Genomic DNA, 25,264 nt, shown 5'->3' on the forward strand with positions numbered 1-25,264 from the left:
ATTTAGTTTTTGGCTTATAATCAGCAGCTTCACTTAAGATCTAAAGAAATATGAAAATCTTAAGAGACTGTAAAAATTTGCACTAAATAATTTGATTTATATCAAAGCATAACTTGAATATTGGAGCAAGAATAATTTTACATCTCTTGAATGATTTCTTCGTGTTAGGAAAATGTAAACTATTTAACTGTTATTTTAGCCAGTACCTGGCTGCTAGTAAGTATGAAGACCCATTTCTTTTACAACCATAAAATAGTCTTTTTCTATGGCATACATTTTTACTTTTATTCTTTATTCTGGGAGTAATGGACTCATCTGTACACTACCCAGAGTTCTTAACCTTTGAGCTACAGTCAATGACCGGTGTGGATGTTACACCTTTTGGGATGAGTGTGTCTGCAAAATTAAAAGGGGAAAAGAGTTTATCTTAACATAGGATAACCAAAGAGGTAGACGATGAGAGTTGCAATGAGTTGCCTAAAAATATCCATTTTCCATCTCTTACTATCCACACGTCCCAGGTTTTCCCCCAGAGGTCAATGTGCTTATCCTTCCTTGCAGCTAAGAGAGGCAATTAAAACCATGGCCACTGTGGTGTAGGAGAGAGTCATGGAGAGGGTTTTTCTTCTTGACACAAAAAAGCAGATCTATCAAAGCAAAGAGTGTTGACCACTGCCCATTTCCTTTATTCCTGCCCCAAATATGGTCACAATAGCTGGTGGTACAGTAGCCATCATGTGAACATGAGTATAAAAAAAACCACATTTAAAAAATAGGGAACAAAATAGTTAGGAGGAGCTAGGATAGATTGTGTGTTCCATCAGCCAGAGAACCAGCCCTCAATTTTCTAACATGCAATGTTTTTTTTTTTTAAGTGGATGTAGATATTTGTCTTACTATTTTTGCTGCATTTTCTATTACTTGCAGCTATATTTAATCCTTACTGATATATTGACCTCCTGAACAATGTAATAAGTTGGTCACTTCAACTCTGGACTCTTCAGCTTCTCATCTAAAAAAATAAACTAAAAGGAGATAATAATAGTATCTAATTGTTATGATGATAAAATGAGATCAACGAATTTAAACTTGTGCATATTAGTTATTGCTGAGTAACAACTTATGCCAAAACTTAGTGGCTAAAATATTAATAAAATTTTATAAATTCTCACAGTGACAAAGAGTCAGGACTGTGAGAGTAGCTTAGCTGGACATTTCTGGCTTCATGGGTTTTAGTGATACGTTTGAGAGCTGTAGTCATCAGAAGCCTTGACTGGAGCTGAGGGATCTGCTCTCAGTGTGGCTCATCAACATAGCTGGCAAGTCATGCTGTCTGTGGGCAGGAGGCCTCAGTTCCTCCTCACACAGACTCCCCCATGGGGCTACTTGAGTTACCTCACAACATGGCAGATGCCTTTCCCTAATGCAAATAGTACAATAGAGTCAGATAAAAGCTATCCTTTTTATCATCTGCTCTTAGAAGTTGCATAGCATCATTTTTACCTCATTTTATTCAGTAGTAACAAGTCCAAAAAGTCCATCTTACATTGAGGGGGAGGGGAATCAGCCTCCAACTTTAGAAGGGAAGTGTATCCAAGAATTTATGGGAATTAAAAAAAAATTACCATAGAAGGACAGTAAAGGATCTTTCCTCTCCCACTAACTTCTAGCCTAACACCTTTCCCTCCATGACTTCTCCACACCCACATCAAGACACACACACACACACACACACACCCCAACACACATATTTCCCACTGTTTCCTATGCCTCAAACCGACCCCCCCCCACCCAGGTTGTATGTAAAAAGAATACAGTTTTTTGGTTCCGCAAAGCATTTATATAACATTAAGCTTTATTTCAAAGAAAAAAAAGAGATTCAAGCTCTTCCGAGAATTCATTACTGGGCAGTGGTAAAATATCATCAAAGGTCACAGTTTGTTATTATAAAAATTATAGCATGCTTTGACTCAAATCAAATTCCTTGCAATGTAGCATATATGCCAGCAAGAGGTAGATATACTGGGGTTAACATATGTCAAGTATTGCCCTGACCCCTGATTCTAGTACTAAATAATGTGTGACTCTAAGAGAAAGAGACCAATTTCCATAAACTTGATATGAGGAGCAGTTTTTTACAGTCTCACCATCTGCTGCTAGTTAAAATTTTTGTGCCTGCAAAATGGTATTTTTACTCCCCACCCTCTACCCCTTTAAATGCTGTAATGAACAAGAGATTTATTGAAAATGAGGAGAACTATTTCCATACATATTCCAAAGCACTCATTAATGAGAGTAGAGTACCAATTTCATTTTGAAAACATACTTCAGCTTCCAACATACTGGAAAATTTTAACTGACTATGAGTTATAGTATCATGCTAAAAATGCCTTTTGATGCTTTATGATGGTGAAAAGAGGATCACACTTCTATGTTTTAATGATTAGTTGCAGGCTTGACAAAAATCTCTGCATGTCTCAGTGTAAACATTTGGGCACAAATATTGTTAGCTTTTAGTATTAGTTAAGGATGCACTGGCCTTCAGATCATATCAAGTGACTAGAAATTATATAGAGAGACACAAGTAAGAAACAGAGCTTGGTCAGATTTTAGGATGAGAGGAAACTAACCTGGGGTGAGATGTATCTAGTGTGTGGAAGTATAGAAACATTACTGAATGTCTTTACTATTTACTCATGTGATATTTCCAACTGCTCTGACAACTTTACATCCTAGTGTTAACAGCCTTTACTCATTTATACTACACTCAAGTATTTAAGGAAGTTTCACTTAGGGTGATTTGCCCAGGCAACAACTGGTGTTCTCTGCCTCACACCATCTTCCCTATAAATTTTTGTGTACTATGTGTAAAAATCAACTATTGCCACTAATAAAAACCCTGGTACTCTCAATGGCATTCACCAATGACCATGTATTTTTCTCTTGAGTCTACAGTTCAGCTGAGTTAGCTCTGCTCCCTGTATATTCATTTGAGAGTTGTTTTTTTTTTTTTTTTTCTTAAACTTGGAAGCCAATCTATTATTTGTGAACATGTTAATCCAGAAGCAGTTGAACAAAACCATTCAATCCTCTGGTTCTTTGTTTTTTTAAGGGTTTTTATTTTTTTAATAAAAATTTTATATATTTATGGGGTATGACATAATGATTTGATATACATATACACTGTGATATGATTACTACAGTCAAGCTATTTAACATAGTTTGTGTGTGTAATGAGAGAACGTGAAATCTCTCCTAGCAAATTTTTAGTATTCAGTACAGTACTGTTAATTATAGTCATCATGCTGAACCTTAGATATCTAGAGTGATTCGTCCCACATAACTGCAACTTTTTATCCTTGGACCAACATCTCCTCTTCCCCCATTTCCCTGACCCCAGTGATGTCCATTCTACTCTCTACTTGACTTTCTTAGATTGCACATATAAGGGAGATCATGAAGTTTTTTTCTTTCTTTGTCTGACTTACTACACTTAGCATAATGTCTTCCAGGTTCATGCATGTCGTAGCAAATGGCAGGGCCTCCTGTTTTAATGTTATCACAATTTCTTTATCCATGCATCTGTCAATGGACACTTAAGTGTTTCCATGTCTTGGCTATTGTGAATAATGCTGCAATGAACATAGGAACAGAGATATCTCTTCCAGAATTTAATTTCCTTTGGGTATAAACTCAGAAGAGGGATTTCTGGATCAGAGGGTAATTCTATTTCTAATTTTCTGATGAAGCTTCATACTGTTTAATGACTGTATCAATTTATGTTCCCACAAATAGTGCACGAGGGTTCCCTTTTCTCCACATCCTCACATTTGAGACCCCATTTTAAGGGGACCACAACTTTCAGGGAAAAGCTCTGCACAGAGAAGAAGAAAAATTGCTCACACCCCATTGCACAAACATATACCAAACCTTTGCTTGTATCACATGTCATGTCTGCTAGCAACCCACTGGCCAAACAAATGACTTTGCCAAACCCAAAGTCAAAAGGCAGAGAAGTATACGTATGTCATGGATGTTCATGGAGAGAAAATAAATACTTTTTAATAATAATCTAATCTACCACACTATAAAAATTATGGCTTTTAAAAACCAAACCTACAGAATAAATCGTACTGTAAACAATCTTCATCGGTAAAATTATACATTTCAAAACAATCCTGACATAATACAGTTTTGGGGGGATTAAAGTTATTTATGCAATTTAATTTGGACTGAGTGATGAAAAATAATGGATTTCCTGCAAATATAATGATTTAAATCATTTGTAATATCCTAATCAATGTCTCTGCTTATTCAATGGTGCTGTATAGAGTAAATTAGTGCTGGTGGCTAATTCCTAAACAGATTATCAGCATTATCATCCACTTCATCAATTGTCAAGTCTTTATTTTGTCCATACTACATATATGCACTCTATTTAATACTGAGGATACAAGATAAACACAGATAAAATGGTTCCTAATTTGGTGGAACTTGTAAGTTACTGGAAAATCAACACATTAGGTAACTGATTTTTTTTTAAGTTGATATAGAAAAGCTTGATATAAAGAAAAACATAGGATTCTATGAAAGCTTATGGCAAGGAGAATAATAATTTACAAAGTCAGGAAAGGCCTTTGTAAGAATAATAATTTACAAAGTCAGGAAAGGCATTTCAGCTGAGACATCAAGGGTGAGTAAGAGTATGGCACATGGAAGGTGCAAGGGAGATATTCCTAGCTTGGAATGAACATGGCTTTTGTGAATAGCTACTAGAAGTCCCACATTCCAAATGGCTTCAGTGTAGAGTAATAGGAAGGTAAATTACACAAATTTAAGCTGAAGAGGTAGACAAAGTTGAGATCTTGAAGAACCTCTCAGGAATATGGAAACTGCTGAAAGCCTCAGTCAATGGCACCTTTTGAAAGGTCTTAGAAAGTGGAACATGGCGGTGGAGAATAGGGATGGATGGAAGCTGATTGCATGCATGCAATATTTAGGAGGGAGGATAAGAAGATATTAGTACTTGGGTTGTAAAGGTGGTAGAGGAGAAACAATGGGAAAAAAATGCAAATAGAAAAGCTAGTTTAAGTTGAGTTATTCTAAGAGTCCCCACTGACAATATCGAAGAACAGACAATTTGTTGGATACCCACAAAGACCCAGTGTTTTTAAGATCAGCAATCTCTTACTGGCTTTACCCTTTGGTTATCACCTGATACCATACTGCTGTGGTCAACTTTTCCCACTGAACTCACTTCCAATCTACTTTTTTCACTTTAGGGCTATAGGGTGCCAGAGAAGAACACTTTCCTTTTATTGGTTGACTAACAGAGTTGGGTTTAAGAACAGCATGACTGGCTTTCCTCTCCTCAGTAAAGGGTAGATATGGGGATAGTAAAAAATTGCACATTCCCCATCAGAAGGGAATTTAAAGGAGTCCCCATTTTATATGCTGAGATTTGAATTAATGTCTTTCTGATGCCAAAGCCACAGTGTGCCATGCTTATCAGTTGTCAGTGTCCTTACAAAGACTCAAACTTGCCATCAGATAAAATTCTCTAAAAGGGCAGAATATTCCAAATAAGCATTATTTAGGAAAATTTTGTGGCCTCAAGTTAAAAGCAGACACACAAAATAAACAGATTTCCAAACAAACAAAAACACTTATTTCTTATTACGATAAAATATTTTACAGGAAGGAAGCAGTTTTCTATTAGAAAACAGATGTCCAAAATCATTTTGAATGACTTATTTCCTTTCCAGATATTACTTCTGCTGTGTAGCCCTAAGTACCAAGAATGATCTAATGTCCTCATTCAAAATGTCCAAGAATCAGCTAAAGAATTTTAATTCTAGAATACTTGGAATACTTGGGTATTTTATAAACTTGTTTCCTTCATATAGAAGACAAATAAAGACAAAGCCTAAATCTTTTTGGCTAGGTAGTTTCCCTTAAGTTCTCATGAATGTTAATTTTGAAGTTTATTGATGCACCAGAAAGAGAATTAACTGACAGCCCAGCAGATCATGGAGTGCAGATCTACAGATTCAATTACCCTGTCTCCAATGCAGGCAAGCCCCAGTGCAAATCTATTCAGTTGTACCACAGACAACGAGCTCCGCATACTAAACTTAAGGTTTTTCTTCTGCCACAAAACTTATGCTCTCATGCCATAAATTAAACCAGGCAAGTCACTATTTTCTAGATACGTCATTGGAAAACTGATCACTTTTGCAGGATCCAACAGAGGAAATTTTATGTAAGTATGTGACAGGCACCCTTTCCTTTTCAATTCCTCTCTCAAAGCAAAAGGGTCAGAGAGGAAGGGAGAAGAAATAAATGCTAAGCATTTAGAGGGAAAGAGTAATACTTTTGACTGAGGAAGACAACTGAAGTTTATGTTACTTGCAGTTGGTGGGGAAGGGAGAAAATAATGGTTTTTTTTTTTTTTGGCCCCTTCCCAAGTAATCCTGGGTCATCTTCCTCTACAGTATCCTCATAGTCCCTTGTACATTTCTCTATTAATGTTTTTCTCTATCATTAGTTTATAGCCTCTTGAAATAAGACACATTTCATGAATCTTGGTAACCCTAGTACTTAGAAATGATCCTTGCACACAGTAAGTCCACAATAAATGTTACTGAAAAAATGTTTTATGAAATAAAGTGCAATCTCCTTCTTGGAAGGTCCAGTTTCATTAACTCAGCTATAGTATTAACCTATTTTGAGATATTTTGGAAAATCAGAGTATACACAATGAAATAATTATAAAAATATTTTGAAGATTGCTTCATATTTTATAGCTTACATTGATGCTTCATATCATTATCACAGTAGAGAGGAAAACTCTGGCACTAGAAAAAGCAACAAAAAATAATGAATAGCAATTTCTTTTTAGTTTATGTTGGTTTCACCATTCATAATGATTGCTTTGCTACTATTCTCAATTATTATGGATGTTAGAATGCATTTAATAGCTATCACACTACCAAATATACTCCTCAGCCATTTAACAAGTATCTGAATTTATAGTTTTCATTATAGTTCATTTTTTCTGTTTCTATAGAAATATGTAGCTAAAGTATTGGAGAGTTTAATACTTTCTCAGGCTTGAGGCAAAGTCAGTACTAAGTAAAATGCTATTTTTTTATATAGGAAATGAGCACACAATAGCACAACAGACATACCTAGAAGGTGCAATCATCACTAGCATTTTTCTCACTGTGATTCATGCAGCCATACTGATCAAATGGCAAGTGATTTGTATCATTAAGAACAATAACATTGGCTAGTAGAGGTGATACTTCTCTTTGAAGAGTTAAGTTAGAAATATATACTGCCAAATAAACATTTAGTAATAATATTAATACTACATTGAAAAAAATCTGATATAAAAAAAGTCAGCTTAAATAAGCAACAAGGGAATTAGAAACCCTGAGAGAAGATATAAAAAGTTTAATAGACATTGAATTTGGGGAGGGGCATTAGTAAGGATCATAATTTGGAAATCATTTGCTTAATTAGATTGAGTGCTACTTCAAGAATTTTAAGAATTATACTGTTGTTTAAAATGAAATGAAATGAATAAGAGTTTCTTATAAGAACTACTCCATTTTTTGCTATATGCCCAGCATTAGTCATTGAAACCACTGACTGGTAGACAAAAGCATATCCTGAGTAGTGGGAATAGGTTTGTGATAAGCATCCCAGCAATTCCAAATAGCTCCTGAGAACCTGGCTGAGCCCAATAACGCATTAATGTGAAACTAACTCTTTAATATCAGAATTGATCCCTAACTCTGAGCTTACTTTTCCCGTATTATCAAAGATAGCAACAACTAACTAATCTGCCAGTCTTAGAGATAATGAATGACCCTCTAATAACAGAAAGTTATTCTCATAGAAGTAACTTCCCAAGATGATTCCTTCGAATAACCTTATAGACCAGTTTAGCTTCTTTCCTAAGGCTAATTTTTCCTTCTGATAAACATCCTGAAGGCATGTCTTCAAATCTCAAAGCTATCATTTAAGAGTCAATGACAATAGTAATTGCCATTTTGTGTGCATTCCTCTGTATCCTCATGAAACAAAACACTTGCAATAAGATTTGCGTAAATGTTAATAATGACATACAGAAAACCAAGCTGGAATAAAAGGTAATGTGTTTTAACAGCATGTCTATAAACAGTTCATATGAATGGATGGCCTGACTTCCGCATATTGTTCTTAATTCTTTTTTTTGATGATGAGTTATCTTCAATAACAGCACCAGGTTTGAGATAAAAATCGAAAGATGGTTAAAAAGAAAATTATGACCAGAGAGAGCTTCCAGTAGATATGATGGTCAATGCAAAGCCTCACATTAAGAGATCCTCCACATCTTTAAATGTGGCCATAAAGACTAAAGTTGTTGGCTAAGCTATAAGGAAGATTTTAAGTAGCATGAACACTCATGATAATTAATGAAAATTCATGGGATCACTCATATTTAATATCTTCCTACCAGTCTTTTTTGGCATTCAGAACTTATATTCTGCAAACAATTGGATGGATTTGCCTTCTTGTTTTTCTAAACAATATTTCTCTCACTAAAGTTGCTTTAAAAATTCTCCCCCCTTCCAAATTTTTCATTTACACCCCTTGCTAATATTCATTTATACTCTGTCTTCAACCATGTTATACTCATTGGTCAATAAAAAGAAGGAAAGAAGAAAATAAAGAACACTAATCTTTTGTTAAAACGTAGTTTTCAACTAGTTGTAGGAACTTTCATTTTCTAAAACATTTTTGAGGCAAGTTTCCATGTATGATCGCACAGTGAAAATCATGGCTATTGAAAAGGACATAAACAATCTCAATTGATGGGGCAACATAAACATTTCAACTAAACAACACACCAGGCCAAAGGAAGTACCCATTTCTCTGTGAGACACACACACTAATACACACACACTTCCGCTTGCTCATACTCTTGCTAATCATATACATGTGACTATGTCCTCCAAAGCCCAGCATGGAATACCAGCCTTATCACAAAATTTGAGCACAGCAAAAAAACTGAGGTCATTTCCTAATAACTTTTACCTCTGTTTTTCCTTTTTGCTTCCCTATCTGCCAGGCACACTTCTTCAAGCAAACTATCACCCTAAAACACTGGCTAAATATGTTTATAAGGTGGTAAAGAAAGTCTATGAAAATACTCTTTGTTCTCCAACTTTTTGTGCTTTTCCATTTCTAACAATGGAAATTGTGTTTCCAAAACATGGTCTGTAGCTGTTTCTCAGGATCTTCTGGCACATGGGCTATGTATGATGATGTGGGACTAGTCAAAATACTACCACATTCTAAAATGATCCCTACTTGCAGTGTCAAATATGTCAGGGCCCTCGGAGCGTCTATTGCTCATTCCATGTGGATCCTGGCCTGCACTTGGTACACGTTTGCCCTGCTAGGGATCATCTTGAATTCTATCATGGCATGCAGCAGGCATGGAACTCAGAAAGGCTTGGGGGTGCCTTTCTTTCTCTGTGTGTATGCTACTCCACTTTTGGACCTTCATTGAAGCAACTCCTTACAGTGTAAGAGAGGTCTGTGCAAAGATTATTCCCAGAGTATTAAGGGAGGGGTTATACCAATTCTCCAAATCTGGGTTCTGAACCTCCAAGCAAGAAGTCTGGCAAGGGAATGTAAGGCAGCGTTACTTTGCAGCTTTTGTCTCTCTTCTCTTTAGTCTGGCTGTAAGGGCACAGAAAAGTGGAAGGGAAAAATGGCAAATAAAAAGGGAATATAAATTGGGACATGGGATAATAATATGATATAATACAATAAAATGTGCTAATCTTATCCATTTTTGTTTGGGGAAAGGGTCACACATTCACCTGCGTTTAGCTTTTCTTACATTCTTGTTCTCCTTGCCATATGGTCCTAATTTCTAAGAAACACTCACAGAAGCCTTCCAGAACAGGCACATAAGTAGCTGGCTCTTAAAGATTAGTGGACACAAAAAGCATTTGAAGGGCTTCTTCAAAATGCTGAATTCTGGTATCAACAACCCTTTCCTTCTTTCATTTACTCAGTAAATCTAGGTTGCAGTGCTGAGAATCTGCATTTACAGAAAAAAAGAACAACTCCTGGTGATTCTGATACACCCAATGATGGAATGACAATTTACAATCACTATACTAAGAAGTAAGAAAAGATAGAAAAGTAAAAGAATAAAGAACACAGATCTCAAGGGTTTTTAAACATCCCAGCAACAATCAGTCTTCGTATCAGTTGTAGAGTGTAGTAAGAAAAGCAGAAACATCTTATGACAGAAAACACTATGGGTGACAAAGAGTTGTGAGTAACTGTATGAACAATTACTGAGCATTCATAAAATAGCACTGAATTGTAGAACTGGAAGAAACTCAGGAGAACGTATTCCAGGATGCATACCAATCCAGGCTTTAGGAATCCAGGAACACATCCATTTGGGAGGCCTCTCTTAAGAAAAAGATATTTAAAGCATGAATACAAAAATACTTGGGCCACCTGGGGTCTTGGAAGTGACCTGTGCAAATGAGAATCCCTGAAGCTGAAACTTCATAAGCTTTACAATAAATCCCTCTGTGATTCCAACCAGTTTTTATGAGGATGAAGAACAGAGGCCAAAACCACTAAATGTTGGCCATGGCAGAGGTAGGGTTGAGAATAACCTCTAGCTCTTGTGACTCTTTGTATCATGCTCTTACATATTTATATGTTCAATATTGGGTTTTATATACATGATTTCTTTTTCAACTTTCATGCAAGGAATGATGTATACTCCCACAAGACCTCCTCTGAAGTGGAAAAGAAACTTTTTAAAATAGCCATCTCTTATTGCTGAATCCTGAAAAGCAATGGGCTGTTAAAAATCCATACGTAAAGCAACAGCTTTTGGTCCATTTTGAAGTTTTTAAAAATCATTTGAGGTGTCAAACATCAGTTTTATGCAACACCATCACAACTGAGTCTTCCTATTTTAAATAATAGCAGCTAAAATTTCATTTAAATTGTGAGTTTAAGTGTGTTAATTTAAATGTGTTTAGTGAAGATAGTTTAATGGTTTCTAGGATAGTTATAATAGAGAACTTAATTGTTTCCAGGCATAATAATAGAAATGCTATAAAGCCTCCAAAATATATGAATGTTTTGGAGGATCAAATATTTTAGATGATAAACACCAAGACATGCTGAAAATTAGATGCATTTTAGAATCAGCTTTAACATGCAATTATTTATTTTCTTATTTATGGATAATGCTGTTCAACAAATTAAAATCAAACAGTGTATGTGGAGAATTAATCCAATATATTACTCACCTAGGAATCGAGGGAAAATAAGCATTATGAGAACAAAATAAAATATGCATTGCATTTTTTTATAAATCAACTCATTTATTTTTATAGCACCTCTTAGGAATAAAAAATCTCCCAGAATAAAAGCTAAACACACCAATCACAAACCTAATTCATGGAAAAATAAAACTTTAAAAGCCTTATTGGGACTTCAGTTTGCAGGGATATAGAAATGTTTACTTTTGGAAAGTTATTTTGAAATAATAACATGATCTCGATGAAATATAAATTATAGGTTTAAATTGGCAAAATTTGGGATACAAGAAGGCAGTCCACTGAAAAAGTAAGACTACCACCAATCTGCATTATTTGGGCTCAAGTGTTTCCTCCCCTCGGACCAATTTTAGTTACCCTGAGTACCAAGATAATGACCAAATCTTCTGCTTTACAGGTGTATATAGAAATGTCAGACAAAGGACTTTTTCATTTTTTTTTTTTTAAGTTTAAGGACACTACACTCAGATGAGTAAAAAAACAAAAAACAAACAAAAAAACTCAGCTTTTAAAAACAGGCAAATAATACATTATCTTGTGATGATGTGAGATGACAAAATGCCAATGGGAGGAAATGAAGTCAATGATGTAGGTATTATGACATAACATTGGGATACTATGGACCTTCTGACATGTCAGGACAATCATCTTCTTCACGTGACCCTGGGCCACCAAGCCAGGATGATGTTGATTGTTGGGAATCCCAGGTAGTAAGGAAAAGGACAATCTGTGACACTGCGAGATTTCATCACTCTTCTTATAATGGCATGCAATTTAAAACTTATGAATTGATTATTTCTGGAATTTTCCAGTTAATGTTTTCATACTGCAGTTGTTAGCAATTAACTGAAGCTATGAAAAGCAAACTCACAGATCTGGGGGACCACCGTACCCTTATAATCCCTTTTATTTTTCTAGAAACAGTTGTAACGAGTTTTTTTTTTTTTAAATCTACTTAGCTAAAGGTTTGTCAATTTTGTTTTTCTTTTCAAAGAACCAACTTTTGGTTTTGTTGATTATTTTTTTAACTGCTGTTCTATTCTCTATTTCATTTATCTCTGTTCTAGTACTCATTTTTTGCTTCCTGCTACTAGTTTTGGGTTTAGGTCCTTCTTTTTCTAGTCCCTTAGGGGTTGTAAAGTTGGTTTCTTCTTTTTCCTTTGTTTGTTTTTTGCTTAATAGACTTATTTATTTATTTATTGGCTGTGTTGGGTCTTCCATTGCTGTGTGCGGGCTTTCTCTAGTTGCCGCGAGCTGGGGCTACTCTTTGTTGTGGTGTGAGGGCTTCTCATTGTGGTGGCTTCTCTTGTTGCAGAGCACAGGCTCTAGGCACGCAGGCTTCAGTAGTTGTGGCATGCGGGCTCTAGAGCACAGGCTCAGTAGTTGTGGCACACGAACTTATTTGCTCCGCGCATGTGGGACCTTCCCGGACCAGGGCTCGAACCCATGTCCCCTGCATTGGCAGACGGATTCTTAACCACCGCGCCACCAGGGAAGCCTGGTTTCTTCTTTTGTAATGAAAATTTTTGTAGCAATACATTTCCTCATTAGCATTTCTTTGCTGTGCTCTGTAAGTTTTGGTATATTTTATTTTCATCTTTATTTATCTCTGTATTTTATTTCCCTTATGATTTCTTCTTTGATTCATTGGATTTTTTAAAATTTATTTTTTATTGAAGTATAGTTGATTTACAATGTTGTGTTCGTTTCAGGTATACAGCAAAGTGATTCAGATATATATAAAATGTTCTTTTTCATATTCTTTTCCCATATAGGTATACACTGGATTTTTTTTTTTTTTTTTTGCTGTACGCGGGCCTCTCACTGTTGTGGCCTCCCCCATTGCGGAGCACAGGCTCCGGACGCACAGGCCCAGTGGCCATGGCTCACGGGCCCAGCCTCTCCGCGGCATGTGGGATCCTCCCAGACCGGGGCACGAACCCGTATCCCCTGCATTGGCAGGCGGACTCTCAACCACTGCGCCACCAGGGAAGCCCTATCCACTGGATTTTTATTGCTTAGTTTCCATGAACTTGGAAGTTTTCCAGTTTCCTTCTGTTATTGATTTCTAACTTCGTCCCACTGTTGTTAGAGAAAATATTACTTTGTATTATATTTGTCTTTCAAACCTATTGAAACTCAATTTTCAGCCACATATATGTCCTATACTAAAAAATGGCCCATGAACACTCAAAAAGAATATGTATGCTGTTGTTGGATAGAGTGTTCTATAGATGTCTAGTTAGATCTAATTAGATTACTGTGTTGTTCAAGTTCTCTATTTTCTAATCTTCTCTCCATTGTTCTATCAGTTACTGTTCTACCCATAATTGAGAGTAGAGTATTGAAGTCTCCAGCTATTATTATAGAATTGTCTATTCCTTCAATATCATCAAATTCTGCATCATATATTTTGATGGTCTGTTATTGGCTGCATAAATATTTATAATTATTATATTTTCTTGATCTATTGAACATCTTGTTAATAAGTAATGTCCTTATCTCTTGTAACTTTTTTTTTCATTCAGAAAGGACTCTTTTGGACTCTGTTAACTTTTCTTCAACCTTTTTTCTTCCTGTTCACTTTTCTTCAACCTTTTTTCTTCCTGTTCCTCAGACTTAATTTTCATCGTCCTACCTTCAAGTTCACTGGTTCATTCTCCTGCCTGCATAGATCTGCCTTTGAATCCTCTCTAGTGACTTTTTTATTTCAATTACTGTATTTTTCGGCTCCAGAATTTCTTTTTGGTTTCTTTCTAGGTTTTCTCTCACTTTAGTGATACTTCCATTTTGTCCATATCTGGTTTTCCTGACTTTCTCTATGTCTTCCTTAGTGCTTTGAGCATCTTTGCAACAATTGTTTTAGTCTTGTCTAGTAGACATGCCAATCATCAGGTCTTTTCAGGAACAGTTTTTGTTGATTTGTTTTTTCCTTTAAATGAGCCATACTTTTCTGTTTCCTTGTGTATTGTTGAAAACTGTACGTTTAAATATAATAATGTGGTAACTATGCAAGTCAGATTCTTACTCTTCCCTACGGCTTTCTATTTTTTGCTTTTGTTAATTTAATTTACATAGACTGTTTCCGTGCCAAGGATTAGCCAGCCTAAGGTATAAACTTAAGATCTACTTAGGTCTTCTATTATGCCTTTCCCTGGGCATGCACAAAAACTTTCTAATTTCTCCCATATATGCAGTTTCTTTTGAATATTCTAGGCTTTAATGTCCAGCTCTCAAAAGGGGGAAAAGAGAAAAATGAAAGGAAATGGAAAAGCACTGGCTCTTTAAGTCTCTAGAAGTCATTTCGACTTAGAGGGACAGGAGATTACCTTAATGGGGTGGAGATGCAACAATAATGACTGCCTAACTCTTTGCACCTCTGTGATCAGAAGCAGCAGTAAGCAATTAGAGTACAGATCCCCAGTATTTGGACCACAGGCTCCTTTTTGCCCATCCTGGCTCCCAAAGTTCGATATTAGCTTCTCTTGGAACGCATACATAGCTGTCTGCCACAGAGCTGGAGGCCTGGGATAGGTAGCTGCTATTGTGTTGAGTTGAAATATGACCAAAATATTTCTTTTTTTAATCTATCAAATACTAGGGCTGGCAAGGGTGAGGAATGCGTGCACGCGCACGTGCGCGCGTGCGTGTGTGTGTGTGTGTAGGAATGCTAATTGGGGTAATTTTTGTATGTGAGAGAGCACAAATTGGGGCACATTTCTAGGAATCAATTTGACACTATTTAGCAAAACTTTGCATGTACATGTTATTAACTCAGCTTGGCATTGTCCTGCAAATAACTCATTCTATATGTACTCTAAGATATATTTACAAATATTTAAAAAATGGAAATAACCTTAGGTTCCTCACTAGGGGTCTGTTGAAAATAACTGATGGGAGAAAGCCTATGTACGGACATGGTATATTGTGATAAATGAAAAATACTTTTTTTTCCTGGGTAAAATAAAATGTTAACAGTTCTCTTTAATGAGAGGGATTTTAGTAGGAAAAGCTTTTATTCACTAGTATTATTCTACCTTTTTAATATAGGTTGATTTTTAAAAAATTCTCTTCCCTCTTTGCTTGTTTTTCAACGTTTACTAGATTTCCATGGTGATAAAATTATGAGCTATATTTTCCTATGTGGGAAAATTTTGTATCTACCTAGGAATCTATCTCTGTAAGCAAATAACTGTCTCCGTGGTAGTACTGTTCATTTCGAGCATCATGCTATTTGTGGCAGTAATGCTCAGTGATGTCTCAAGTCCCCCTAACAGATACACAACTTTAAAAACAAGATTGAAAGTTATGTTTGATAAAAAGCAGGTCAAAATCAGACATTTCCTATAGTTGTTCCTTATTTATAGTACAAATAAAAGAGGAGATGCTTGGATTCATAGTCACAGAAAATAATTCAAATCTTAAAAAGATAAATTTAATATTTCTTGCTGGATCCCTTTCTAAATGTAGGCTATTGAACATGTAAAAACACTGCTATATTAGATTTCTCAGAGAATAGTGGAAGACCATGTACTTTGTAGCGGCCAAAGTCAATTTTAAATCCTGGTTCTTCTATTTACTAGCTATTTAAATTTAATTTTTTAAGTCCCTGTGTCTCATTTGAAAACTTGGGATTAATAACACAATATAATTATATTGGTTATTTTTGCTGTGTAAAACCATAACAAAATGTTTTGGCATATTACAATAAGAATTTACTTTTCATGTGTCTAAGTCATTTAGCTGATGTAGTCTGGGCTCAAGTGGGGACCTCATCTAGGTTGAGCTTCAGGTGACTCCTCTCTTTTCCATGTACGTCCCGTCCTTCACATCGGGTCAGCAGAATCCCTAGAAATGTTCTCTCATGGCTGATAGCAGAAGTCAAGAAGACAAATAGAAGCACTCAAGGTCTCTTGAGGCCCAGGTTTGGAACTGGTACACTGTCACTTTCATCAAATACCACTGGGCAAAATAAATCCCATGTGGTAGTGAAATATTCTCTTTCTTTATGGGAATAACTCTAGGGTTACATTACAAAGGATGTATATACAAGGAGCAGTAAAGAATTGGACCATTAATGCCATCAATATACCTTAACAATAGAGCTTAATACAGGTAAAGTTCTAATTCACAATTTTTGCTCAAAAAATACCATGGTTCTTGATTTGGGATAACAGAATATGATTTTTCAAGCAAAAAGGAAGCGCAATCCAAAGATGCTGAAGGCTCAAGGAATAGCTCCGAGTTTAGAAACTCAGTTTGAGAAAGTAGGAAGAAACTAAAGACATTACAGAGTTTCGATAGCAAGGAGTATACCTAAGGACATGCTTCAAGAACACTCCAAAGTTAGCAGAAGGAAGGAAATAATAAAGATTGAGATAGGAATAAACAAATTAGAGAAAAAATAAAAATCAAGAAAACTAAGAGCTGGTTTTTATGAAAAGATGAACAAAACGGACAAATCTTTAGATAGACTAAGAAAGAAAAATAAAGATTCAAATAAACAAAATCAAAAATCATGGGGAAACATCATAGCTCATGCCACAGTAATAAAAAAGGATTATGAGACTGCTATAAGCAATTTTGACAATAAATTGAATTATATAGAAGAAATAGATAAATATCTAGAAACATACAACCTATCAAGACTGAACCATGAAGAAGAGAAAACTGAACAGATCTAGTAAGAAGACTAAATTACTGATTAACAATCTCTCAACAAAGAAAAGCCAGGACCAGATGGGTTCATTGGTGAAAATCCATCAAACATTCAAAGGAGAATTAATGTCAATCCTTCTTAAATGCTTCCAAAATGTTGAAGAGGAGGGAACACTCCAAAACTGATTTTATGAGGCCAACTTTACCTTGATACCAGAGCCAAACATACTATAAGAAAATAAAACTGCACACCAATATTTCTTATGAACATTGATGCAGTAAACTCAATTCAACAGCACAGTAAAGGATTATAAAACATGATCAACTTGGATTTATCCCTGGAATGCAAGGATGGTTCAACATATTATTATTAACCAATGTATTACACCAGGTTGACAGAATAAAAGAATAAAACTATATGATCTTATCAATTGATGCATATAAAACATTTGACAATATTCAATACCCCTTTATGATTAAAAAAAATAAAAGAAGGAAGAGAAGAAAAGTACCTCAAAATAATTAAGGTCATATATAAAAAAAACCAAACCTAACATTATACTCAACAATGAAAACCTGAAGGCTTTTCTTTTAAAGTCAAGAACAGTGCAACAAACCTGACTCTCACCATTTCCATTCAACATAGTACTAGATACTCTAGCCAGAGCAATTAGGCAAGAAAAAGAGACAAAAGGCACCCAAAACAGAAAGGAAGAAGTAAAATCATCTCTATTTCTAGGTGAATTGATCTTATGTGTAGAAAACTCTGAAGATTCCACAAACAAAACCCCCCGAAAATTGTTAAAATAAATGAATTCAGAAAAGTTGCATCATACAAAATTAACATACAAAAATCATTTGCACTTCTGTACACTAACAATAATCTGAAAAGGAAAGTGAGAAAATAATTCCATTTACAATAGCTTTTATAAGATATTTATAACATCTTATAAATAAGATACTTCAGAAAAACCTAACCAAGGAAGCAAAAGACTTGTACACTGAAAACTATAAAACATTGCTGAAAAAAATGAAAGATACAAATCATGGAAAGATATTCCATATTCATGGATTGGAAAACCTCATATTGTTAAAAGGTCCATACCTTCAAAAGCAATTTACAGATTCAATGCAATTCCTATCGAACCCTTAGTGGTACCTTTTACAGAAATAGTAAAACTCATCCTAAAATTCATATGGAACTACAGGAAAAAAACCAAATAGAAAGAACAGTCTTGAGAAAGAAGACAAAGTTGGAAGTCTCACATTTCTTTATTTCAAAACATATTACAAAGCTAGAGTAATCAAAACAATGTGGTACTGATATAAAGGCAGACATTTAGACAAATAGAAGAGAGAGTCCCCAAATAGTCCTATGCATATACAACCAAATGACCTTTGACAATGGTGCCAGAAATACACAATAGGAAAAAATAGCCTTGTCAACAGAGAGTGTTGGGGAAACTGGATATCCACATACAAAAGAATAAAGTTGGGTCTTTAACTTACACCCCACAGAAAAATCAAGTCAAAATGGATTAAAGACTTCACTATAAGACTTGACAACTATAAAACTGCTTGAAGAAGGCATAGGAGAAAAGCTTTATGACACTGATCTTGGCAGTGATTTATTTTATATGAGATCAAAATCACAACAAAAGCAAAAATAGACAAGTGGGACTGTATCAAACTAAAAGTTTCTTTACAGTAAAGAAAACAATCAATGGAGGGAAAAGATAACCTACAGAATAGGACAAAATATTTGCAAGTCATATATCTAATAAGGAGTTAATATTCAAATATATTAAGAAACTCCTACAACTCAGTAACAAAAAATATAACCCAATTAAAAAATGGGCAGGGCCTCCCTGGTGGCGCAAGTGGTTGAGAGTCCACCTGCCGATGCAGGGGATACGGGTTCGTGCCCCGGTCTGGGAGGATCCCATATGCCGCGGAGCGGCTGGGCCCGTGAGCCATGGCCGCTGAGCCTGTGCGTCCGGAGCCTGCGCGTCCGGAGCCTGTGCTCCGCAACGGGGGAGGCCACAACAGTGAGAGGCCCGCATACCGCAAAAAAAAAAAAAAAAAAAAAAAAAAAAAAAAAAAATGGGCAAAAAACTTAGACGTTTTTCCAAAGAAGCCATCCAAATGGCCAACAGATATATGAAAAGATGATCACTAATTACCAAGGAAATGCATATCAAAACCACAATGCAATATCATATCACACCCTTTAAGATGGCCATTATAAAAATAAAATAACAAGTATTGGTGTGGATGTGGAGATACTGGAATACTTGTGCAATGTTCTCTGGAATGTAAAATAGTGTAAGCACTATGGAGCACTATGGAGTATAAAGGTTCCTCAAAAAATTAAAGCTAGAACTACCATATGATATAGCAATCCCATCTCTGGGTATTTACCCAAAAAAAAACTGGGTTCTCAGAGAGATGTCTGTACTCCCATTTTCATTGCAACATTGTTCACAGTAACCGAGAAGTTGACACAAACTAAATGTCCTACAATGGATGAATGGATTAAAAGTGTTATCTAGGGAGGGAGGACCAAGAGGGAGGGGATATATGTATACATAGCTGATTCACTTCATTGTACAGCAGAAACTAACACAACAATGTAAAGCAATTATACTCCAATAAAAAAGTGTGATTTACACACATTTACAGTGGAATATTATTCAATCATGAAAATATGGAACTCCAGTTATATACTACATCATGGATGAAGCTTGAAGACATTATGCTAAAATGTGAGCCAGGCACAGCAGGATAAATACTGCATGATTCCACTCATATAAGCTATCTAAAGCAGTCAATGTCATCAAAGCATAAAGTAAAATGGTGGTTGCCCAGAGCTGAGAGGAGGAAGAAATGAGAATTTTCTGTTCAATGGGTATAAAGTTGCTAGTGATACGAGAAGAAAAACTGGTACAACAACATTATTGCTGTATAACAATAGCCTTAAAGTTAACAATACATTACCGTACATTTAAAAATTTGTTAAGAGGTTAAATTTCTGGTACATGTTCGTTACAACAGTTTTTAAAAAGGAAAAATCAAAATAAAATTTCCTCCTTGAGGTCTGGGTTTTACACAAAAGTGATCATTTTTATTATGCTCCATGTCAAAGTTGACTGAAGATCAAAGTAAAGCAGAAGAAAAGGATATGAAAAACCAGTAGTCTTTTTATTAATACTGGTTTATGTTAATATATGCTACAGAGATAACCTAGTGATGGTCCTTTTATTCATTATTTTTTTTCAAATTTTAACATTTTGCTAAGTTTCCCAAGCACCATAGACAAGAGTTTCAATTTGGAAACTTACTAAAGTAAGACTCCAGTGGAAAACAAATTATTTCAGGGAATGTTTAATCATTTGTAATTAGAACATTTCAGTTTTTCACTTCTCATATTGTGTGCGCGTGTGTGCCTGTGTGTGCACATGGCCTAAGTGTATGAGAAGCAATTGAGCATCCTTCTAAAGGAGGAAATGGACCTCATTATCAATAGAGGATTTTGGATTTGAACAGGAAATAAGATGGGCTTCACAAATACAAAGGTTCAGAATTAAAAGTAGTTTTTTCAAAACACTGAACTCTATGTCACATCGAAAAGAATAAGAAATTGTAGATACAGATGTTGACCAAAATAGAGAAATGAATACTTGAAAGGCATTATTTATCCTGAAGTTCCACTGTCTATGTCAAAGGATGCTGTCTCAATCTGTGCAGAATTAATTCCCTAGTTCTAGAACTTTATAGCTAATTAGAAATCAAGCATTCAAGACAGATACTTTAGTTACCTACTAGAAACTTTAAATAAATCTCTCCCAATCATTTATTTGATATTTTAGTAACCCACTTTTCAGAATTATGGGCATAAGCAGTTTCACTCCATGACATCAGTGAGCTTTCATGCATTTGAGATTTGTGGAAGGAAATACGAAAATTTACAATTCTATTTTAAAACTTTACAAACTCTTAATAGTATTTTAGCATCAAAAAGTCTCAATAACTTCAGGGCAGAACAGACTTTGTGAACGCCTCTGAATTCAGAAGCCATAGGACTACTGAACTAAACATTGAATAATATGTTGTGTTACTGAGTTGGAGGTGTGTTTGAATCATTGAAAATTTTTGGCAACCTATAGTTAAGCTGAGGGTGTAGGGGAAACTTTATTATTTGTCCCAGCCACCCAAGATACTACAAGCTAGAGTATTTCCTTCTGAGGAGCCTCAGAGGTTCTGTCATGATCTCATTCCTCCTGGAAGGAATTCCTTTGAATGAGTATGTGCACTTCAGACCATGTGGCCCCACCGGCCTTGGCCAAAGCTGATTGGACCAAAATGGGGACCTGCTCTTAAGGCATCTGTCCATAGACTGGTGGGATGCACGATAAGCAATGACTGACTTGAAAACTCTACCAAGAAGAACACCATATCAACTGAATGGTGATTAACAGATCCAGTAAGAACTTCCTCTCTGTAGGAGCTTGAGCTGAGGGGCATGTAGCTAAATCCATGAGACAAGTGGAAGTCACCAGTCACTGGAAGTCAATAATGAAGTGGTAATTATGAAACAGAAAGCAGAATAGAAAAATTCAATAATGGCATATAAACATGTTGAGAGTAAAGCAGGGTTAGCAGAATTCTAATCAAGAGACCTGAATGCCTGTTTTAGGGGGCAAATGCTAAAAGAGGTGTTAACTCACCAGAAGTACTGACAGACCTTTCTTTCTGAATCACAAGAAGAGCAGTGTGCTCCTCTATAAGACCTAACTCCTTGGCTGCTGAGGCCCATTCCTGTTTTAGCTACCTCATCATTTATCTTTACAAGACATCTTCATTCTTCAGGAGTGAAGCAGGGATTCTTTATTCCTTGTGATTAGGAAGGGCATAAAGGATGCACTAATCACTACTATTGTGACTAATTTCAACCAGTCAGCAGTAGTCATAGAAATCCAGATACATTCAGGCTAATTAGGGTAACATGTCGAAACTATTATCAGAATTTAACTTGTGCTATATTCTGACTCTTCTTCCATTTTTTTCACCTGTTTCTAATTTTGAAGGTGGAGGTAGCATATAGAGGAGCTTGTAATAAAAAGAGGGATTAGCAATGGAACAGTCAATAAGTAGTTAACAGGTCTCTAGCTTTTTTCAGTTATCCAATAATCATAAACTATTTGTATGAATACAGTTGGGAATGACATTTATTTATGCTAGGGTCTCTATCTAGATATAAGAATGTATATATTATTTTCTTCACTGCTACCCCATCGTATAGGTAGAAATGTTTGCTGGACCACCAGTCTAACCAACTGGCTAGACATGGAGTCATGTCTTCAGGAGGTTTGATTATAGATTTGGCTAACAAAGATCTGCTACTACTTAAATCAGGGACTATTAAGTGGTGACCTACTATGTGCAATCAGTCCAATAAATGTTTGGCTTTGTCCACATAGTTCTAGTAGTCATATCAAAATACAACAAAGTAGTTTCCAATTTTTTAAATTTCACAAGAAGTGAAATTTTCATATTTTCTTGAAAAATAAAGCCATCTAGCAATACTGGATCACATCTCAATACTAATAATTGGCTAAGGATGAAGTGTAGCTGTCCTTCTGGATGGGGCATAAGCCTTCCCATTTGTAATAGTCACTGCTATATCACATTGCCGCCTGACATTGGGATAGATAATCTAGTCATTTATCATTATACTTATGCACTTGTTTAATCTTAGAATTAAGAGCTAAAATACCTTTTAGTCTATGACTCTTAAATGTGGGAAAGTCAAAGCCTGAAAAGTCTCTGAATTTACAAAAATAGAGGAGAATGTACCTTGGTGAAATGGAAAATATTTGTCTGAGCTCCACATGCAAATAATGTGTGTCTGGATCAAAAGAGCACAGCATAATATTTCATAAGAAAACTTTCCAGGGCATCTTTTGTCCTGTTCTTTAGGCATTAGAATTTCCAATCCCTGACCTAAGAGAGAATGCTCAATTGTTGAATAGAATCATGTCTTTTTCCAGCAGTTCTTTACTAAGTAGTTAACTGGTCAAAGTTCTGTTGTTGGTTTTGGAGTATGCAAAAGAGTTTTACTATGGCACCTACCCACAAAGAGCTAATAATCTACTTGGGAAAATAAGATGAAAATATAAAAATAAGATATATTTCAAAATTATTAATGTTAATAACCATCAATAATAATCAATTATTAAGCAAGAACCATGTTGGAAGGCCACTTACATATATCACACTCCATCTTAATTCTCGTAAAATGGGTGTTATTGCCCTAGTTTCAAAAAACAAAGAATCTAGGGTCACAAACGTTAAATGACTTGCCAAGTTACAGAAATATTATTTAATGTTAGCAGCTGGAACATCAACAAGGTCTGTTTGGATGTAAATCCTGCACTTTATCCAACATATCATGTTTTCTAAAATGTGTCCTTCTGGCAAAAATTTATCCATTGATATTTATATCTTTTGATATCACAAGAATTTTTGGCCTCTCATCAAGATGAAATATATTAGGAAATGAGATGAAATGTTAAAATTAAATTGTTTTGAGACTTCCAGATTCCCATTGCTATGGAAATCATTTTGCACAATGCTAATATTTTAACTGGCTAACACTCAAAAGTTTCCCAGATTAAATTCTTTGCTTTCTCTCCATAGAGTACTAGTTATTTTCATTTGTATTGTTCATTCACCATCAAGCTCTTAATTTCCTTAGTGACGTATATTTAAATAATTGATTTTCTAAATAAAAGTACAATTTTAACAAGAAAAAATTCCTCCTATAAAATACACACACACACAGGAAATTATTAAAATTCACACTTAGGCTTCCATTATTGTGTTAAAGAAAATCTTTATGCCATTTTTAGGTTTGATATTATTTCACTGTTTGATTTCATAACCCTTTCTCTCCTTAAAAAGGGTCCTAATTCAATTTCCTTGGAGATTGTACTTCAGATTTGCAAGGTATCACTTGTAATAACTTAAGACATTCTTAACCAAAGCTCATAGATATTAATACAGATTCTTTACCATTAAGAGAAATAACCTGATTTTATTTTAACATGATCCGAGATATTATTTAGTGAATGCCTATTATAGAGGTGTACATAACTTATTCTAGGTTGTAGATATTTCCCTCATTTTGCAGAGGAGGAACTTAATGATCTAAGTGACTTGGCTAAATGTTCTCAACTAAGAACTGATGTAGTCTGAATTCACGCTCAGATCTGACTTTCTCAGGTCTAATGCACTGAAGTACACTGTCCCCTACCACAATGACTAAGCAATGAAAATGATCACAAATAAATGAACAATACATAATTTTGATTAGGGGCTTAACTGAATGAACAAGAGAAGTTATTCAGTGTCCCATTCACCACTTATCAACCTACATCTTGTATTACCTAGAAAAATATTCTAGCTAAAAATTTGAATTGACATTAATACCATCTTAAAATGCATTTAATTTATATATTCCTGTTGATGCCAGAATTCATCACAGCCTAGTTAACAAGGCCCTACATTCTTCCTGAATGATGGTATCTGGTTATCAAAGGGCAAATGTGATTCAAAATACAGCCTGTGCTCCTCTGACAAAACCACAAGCCAGGGCCAGCTTCATGGGCAGGTAGCCTATACAGTTGAACAGGCCCAAACTTAGAAGGGTTCTGCACTTGGTTTACTGCTCCACTGTCATTGTCTTCAAATTATTAGTAATTTTTAAACAAAAGACCCCACGTTTCCATTTTGCACTGCTTCCCACAAATTACGTAGCCAGTTCTGCCATGAGCCCCGGTGTAGTGCTGAATATACCGGAAAGGGTGCCTTTTTCCTTTTTGTACAAAAGTGCAATATGGGCTAACAGTAATCTAGCTCAATATTGCAAAAAAAACAAGGATCACCAAATAGATATAAAAAGGATATACTAAAAAAAAATATGAGCTTTTAGAAAGCAAATACTAACAGATGTACGTTCATCATGCTAGCCATTTACAGACATCCTGGTCCTACCAAAGTTACTGAAATAAATGTACTCATATTTCAATGCAATCTTTCCCCACTCCCATTGCCTACCCCTACATCACCAAATAACTGCTAAAAATGTCTAATTCATTTTGCCTTAAAGGACCTAGAGCTAAGTGGAAAAAGCAGGTTCTTACCTATTATAACTTATCATTTGATTG

The sequence above is a fragment of the Mesoplodon densirostris genome, chromosome 10 (genome assembly GCF_025265405.1).
Source record: "Mesoplodon densirostris isolate mMesDen1 chromosome 10, mMesDen1 primary haplotype, whole genome shotgun sequence".
Lineage (NCBI taxonomy): Eukaryota > Metazoa > Chordata > Mammalia > Artiodactyla > Ziphiidae > Mesoplodon > Mesoplodon densirostris.